General features: G+C 37.6%; 1 long non-coding RNA gene across 1 annotated transcript; it reads left to right on the top strand.

The window, feature by feature from the left end:
* The first annotated feature begins 2858 nt into the window (after positions 1–2858).
* On the top strand, positions 2859–5029 carry LOC135157184 (uncharacterized). The gene is made up of 3 exons (XR_010296237.1): positions 2859–2937; positions 3188–3289; positions 4814–5029. It is a non-coding gene; the product is annotated as an uncharacterized LOC135157184 (long non-coding RNA).
* The last annotated feature ends 830 nt before the right edge of the window (positions 5030–5859 follow it).

A 5859-nucleotide genomic window follows, 5' to 3' on the forward strand; every position in this document is an offset into this window, starting at 1 on the left:
TGATTTGCCTAGTGGTCATGGTGATAAGCACAAACAGTTATTTCTTTTACATTAGTAGTTCAAACCAATGAAGCAACACGATCAACGTCTTGAAAACAAAACCCTCAAAGCAAAAACTTTTGAAAATCGACAATCATAAGCCAAATCGGCAAACTCCCGTTCAGTGGCGTACCGTGGGTCACGGCATGGGGGGGGGGGGGCACCTGCAAACATTTTGAGTCACTTAGTGAGCGCGCAAAGCGCTCTCAGTTGCCACAAAATGCCACAAAATGTCACGTATTTCGTATCAAATATGGATTCCGTTTATCAAAACCCCTTTATGGAAAAGGGGTTAAAGTACTTTAGAATCAAATAATTGATCGATTTGCCTAGTGGTCATGGTAATAAGCACAAACAGTTATTTCATTTACATTAGTAGTTCAAACCAATGAAGCAACACAATCAACGTCTTGAAAACAAAACCCTCAAAGCAAAAACTTTTGAAAATCGACAATCATAAGCAAAATCGGCAAACTTCCGTTCAGTGGCGTACCGTGGGTCACGGCATGGGGGGGGCACCTGCAAAAAATTTGAGTCACTTAGTGAGCACGCGAAGCGCGCTCAGGTGCCAGGAATGCACTAATAGAGACAGTCTAAGGACAGTGCCATTAAACGGATATGTATCTCACTGATCAAATAATGCAAGCGCGAAGCGCGAGATGAAAATTCTTGGTATTCAGACCTAAAAAGGGACATTATAACCATTTTGTTATATCATGATACGTGCATGTCTCATTAAACATTGCGAGCACGCAGCGCTAGCTAAAATTGTTGTATATATTGACCCAAAACGGAGATTTTAAGTACTATATTTTAGGAATCCATTAGCATTATACATATCTCACCAGTAATCTAATGCGAGTGCCAAGCGCTTGCTAAATTTGTTAGACTTACACATGAAGCACTTGTAGTCATTGTAATCATGATTAACATACGCATCTCACTAATCAAATATTGCGAGCGGGAAGCGCGAGCTGAAAATTTAGGAAATACAGACCTGAAGAGGGGCATTTTAAGGCTTGTTTGTAGGAATTCACTAAGATCATACGTATTTATCGTATACGTATCGGATTATCAAACTTGCAGAATAATAAGGCTTATTGTGTTTTCGAATCCTACGAATAAACGATTACTTCCTGTATTAAAACATTTGGACCACTAAACCTTCCAAATATGGAATATTTTACATCTAAGTATAGCTCTGTGCGTCATGTTGCAGTATTCATTGGTGGCAAACGACTGGCATGATGTGGGTGTCTCCACAAACAGGCCGAGAAATTCCTCTTTTGAAAGCGAAAAGGTACTCAACAAAGCGGGTGCCTTTGATTTCTATTCTTTTTTTCAAGCGGAGGTGGCATTGCCGAGTGGTCCAAGGTGCATGACTAGACACATGAGAGTCCGCGGTTCGATCCTCGGTTAGGGAAATAGTAAAGCTTGCAAAAAATTACCATGGAAGATATCCACGAAAGGTGTTCGCACACTAGGTTGTCGCCTGCGTCAGCCTAGCTTGACTAAGTGACCGTTGTGGACCGTATGTCTGTCGCAATATAGCCGTAGAATACCGTACTGCATCCGCTGCGGACTGTTTACATCAAACGATAGCCTCCACAGTATTCCTGTCCAGAACGGTCAAGATGGTCTGTTAACTGTCCTCGACATATTCTGAAATCTACTCTCATGTGGAAGTACATAACATAATGGAGAGAGATGATAATTTTGTCCTGACTATCTGAATCGTTTGCATTGAAAACGAATATCAATCACTTCATTCTAATTTTGGTTTTGATTCAGATTGTGATGAAGATCTCTGTGAAAACGGCTGGTGTTTGGAGACTATGAAAAGTTACAAATGCATCTGCTTTGCTGGATTTCAAAGACCCCTCTGCAGTGGCGTACCTAGGATTTTTCACAGGGTGGGGGGGGGGGGCAAATTCGTCCGCCAAAAAAATTGACAAGCATAAAAAAAAAAGGTCTTCAACCACAAATAAAGAATTTCGTACCAGAAAAAAAATTGACAAGCCAAAAAAAAAAAGGTCTTCAAGACTCGTTAGGGGGCAAGGATATGTCCCTTGCATGGGTTGTGACTCGTCAGGGGGGGGGGGGGGGCAGTCTGCACCCTCTGCCCCCCCCCCCCGTAGGTACGCTAGTGCCCCTCTGCAATTGCAATGAAGACTAAGTGACCGTTGTGGACCGTATGTCTGTCGCAATATAGCCGTAGAATACCGTACTACACCCGCTGCGGACTGTTTACATCAAACGATAGCCTCCACAGTATTCCTGTCCAGAACGGTGATCAAGATGGTCTGTTAACTGTCCTCGACATATTCTAAAATCTACTCTCGTGTGGAAGTACATAACATAATGGAGAGAGATGATAATTTTGTCATGACTATCTGAATCGTTTGCATTGAAAACGAATATCAATCACTTCGGCTAATTTTGGTTTTGATTCAGATTGTGATGAAGATCTCTGTGAAAACGGCTGGTGTTTGGAGACTATGAAAAGTTACAAATGCATCTGCTTTGCTGGATTTCAAGGACCCCTCTGCAATGAACGTGAGAAAATATAAAACTGATTCCAACGAATTCTAATATATTTCACATATTTTTTTTTACATAAAGTGATGTTTAGCGTAATTGATTTAAAATCAATGATCACTGAAAAACTAACGTGCTTAGTCATATAATTTCGTTGTCAAAATAAAAAAAAAGTCATGTCAGGACAAATAATAATATATCGTGATTGTAATTTTTTGTTCATATTTCTAGCTGCAGAATCACTATTGACTGACGAAATGATCATGACAAAGACGGGAGAAACGAGCACAGCAGACCTGGTGACCACTGATACGCCCTCAAGGACAACACATCTAGCGGAATCCCTTGAAAGTCCATCCGGTGAGATGAAAACGTCATAGTTTTAGAAGATCGAGGCCTTCAAATGAGATCCGGTTCCCGTCATATAGAGTGTTGTGATAGATCAAACTTAAACTCCAACCGAGAAAGTGGGAAGTTCATATCAAGAATGATATTTTTTGTGTCATTCTAGGCCTAAATAAATTCTTTATGTAAATACTTATGTAAGGATAATATGTAGTCATTTCAAAAATTATTTTAACTTTCTTATGGCGTTTATTTATTATCTTAGGTTGTATAGAATATTTATGTGAGAACGGCTGGTGTTTGGAGACTATGGAGAGCTACAAATGTTACTGTTTTGCTGGATTCCACGGGACCCATTGCAATGAACGTGAGGAAAAATTCTATTTCAATTCAATTAAACATTTATTTCTTCCGATTGACATTACGCAGGTTACATCCAATTTCATATTATGAAATAAATCAATACTACAGTATAGTAATATAACAATGTATGTAATTAAGTTTCTATGTACATGGAAGGAGGTGTAAAAAAACGCAGAAGGCAGCAGATGCTTGACTGTGCCGGGATAGGCCTACGCCTGTAAAAATATACAACTAAACAACAAATACAAAAAGAAAGGGCTAATACATAGAAGGTAAAGAAATAGAAGAGAGGGGAAGAAAAGAGCTATAGAAGCGAGCATGAAGTAGAAGAAGAAGAACGGGCATGAATTACTTCGCATGATACAAGATGAATATACATGAATAAAATAGTACAACAGGCATTTATGATACAAAGTAGCAACACGAAGATCGAGTAATCTACAAAGTACGAATCATGCCGCACCATAAATTAAGGCTTGCCGTATTATTACGTTGGCTCGCAAAACAATGACAATAAAAGCAAGAAAACTTTACGGACATTTTTTTTGGGGGGTATGAAACACCCTTGGTAGTAATTCCAAGTTGCATAGCTAATCATAACACCATTCAGGAAAATTAATTATCCGTACCCGTATTTGCACAGCTGTAAAACATTCAAGCTGACAATGTCAATATGCTCCATTCCCACAATACCTCAAAATTTAGATAAGCAAAGAATCTCTTTACAATTGGTTGAACTTTTTAGTATTTTAGAGACATTTACGTTAATTGCAATTGAATGACCTATACCAAATTAATGCATTATTAGTTCAGTAATCGTTGAAAAAATCATTGTCTTCTAATTTTGCATGATTCCTGGGGTTCTCGTTTTGTAAAACAAATCGTCAAGACACACAAACATTCACATGAACGACCCAACAAACACGTATGCAAAAACACACACCCATACTCTCACCCTCACAGACAAACGCACTTACACATGCAGTACAAACATTATTTTTGCAATTTTAATTGTAAGTGAGCCAGTGGACGTGAGGTTGTGCTTGTGTGGGTGTGGCCAATATAAGAGTTCATGTAGGCCTATTACTGATCTATCAAGATGGCTGGTAACCATAACCTGGGGGGTGTTTCATAAAGCTGTTCGTAAGATACGAATGACTTTACGCACGACTTGTGATCCTTTCTTGTGCTATGTGATATCCCTATATGTAATTGAGCTATGACCTAAGAACATGTTCAAGTCGTGCGTAAAATCGTTCGTAACTTTACGAACGGCTTTATGAAACAGCCACCAGGGGCGGATCCAGGAATTTTCAAAGCATTTACCCGAAGAAAATTTGACAAGAAACAAAGAAAAAGGCAACACTTGTGTATGAAGGACATATTGCAATTAAAAATATATGCTGTGATTTTCAAGGGGGGGGGGGGGGCACGAGCCGGATGTGCCCCCTCCCCCTGGATCCGTCAGTGACCGAAACATTTGATGACAGGAATTAATGTGGGGTTTCCTTCGATTTTTTTTTTCCAGGTACAGCAGATAATTCGAGCTGTCAAGATATTTTCGGATGGTATGAAGGCAATCTTTATTGTTACTTTGATGAGAGAGTCAACTTTTCTCGAGCACTGACGAACTGTCGGAACATCAACTGGAAAGATCAGGAAGACGATCATTCTCCTGGTTTTTCCGATCTAGTGTCCATTCACAGTGATGGGGAGACGAACATTATTTTGGACTTGTGCAAAGGAAAAGTAAGTACAATACGCCCCTGAAATAATTGTTAGGCTCATTTCAAGATAATTTGAATTGTGGGCGCGCCGTGGTCGAGTGGTTCTGACTCTAGCCTTTCAAACAGAGGGTCGTGGGTTCGAATCCTAGCCATGGCGTGTTTTCCTTCAGCAAGACACTATGCTCCAATCGACCCTTGCGAGGTGAATGGGTCCCCGGCAGGATTAATTCATTGAATGCACGAGCACTGAAAGGCAGCTCGAACTAAATCCGGTGTAATAATACTAGTAACAATACTAACAGTAATAGTAAGAATAGATAGATAGATGGCGCTATACAAAATGCATATTATCATTATTATTGTATTTGTATGTATTTCCTATGAGGCGCCGAATGTACCAATATTATATAGAACAATTATTTGTTATATAATCATTATTTATTAAATAATAACTATTATTTATATATAATTTACATTTTATTTGTAAATAACTACTATTATATAAAATATCATTTCTAATTATTTATATATAATTCCAAGTAATACTTCATTATTTGTAAATAATAATAGTTCGACATTCCATTATTTATAAATAATGATTATTTGTTTTTCATTATTTATAAATAATGATTATTTGTTTTTCATTATTTATAAATAATGATTATTTGTTTTTCATTATTTATAAATAATGATTATTTGTTTTTCATTATTTACAAATAATGATTATTTGTTTTTCATTATTTATAAATAATGATTATTTGTTTTTCATTATTTATAAATAATTTGTTGAGTTTTCCATTATTTATAAATAAAGATTATTTGTTAAATAATGAAATATCTACTTCAT

Source organism: Lytechinus pictus, chromosome 17 (genome assembly GCF_037042905.1).
Source record: "Lytechinus pictus isolate F3 Inbred chromosome 17, Lp3.0, whole genome shotgun sequence".
NCBI lineage: Eukaryota > Metazoa > Echinodermata > Echinoidea > Temnopleuroida > Toxopneustidae > Lytechinus > Lytechinus pictus.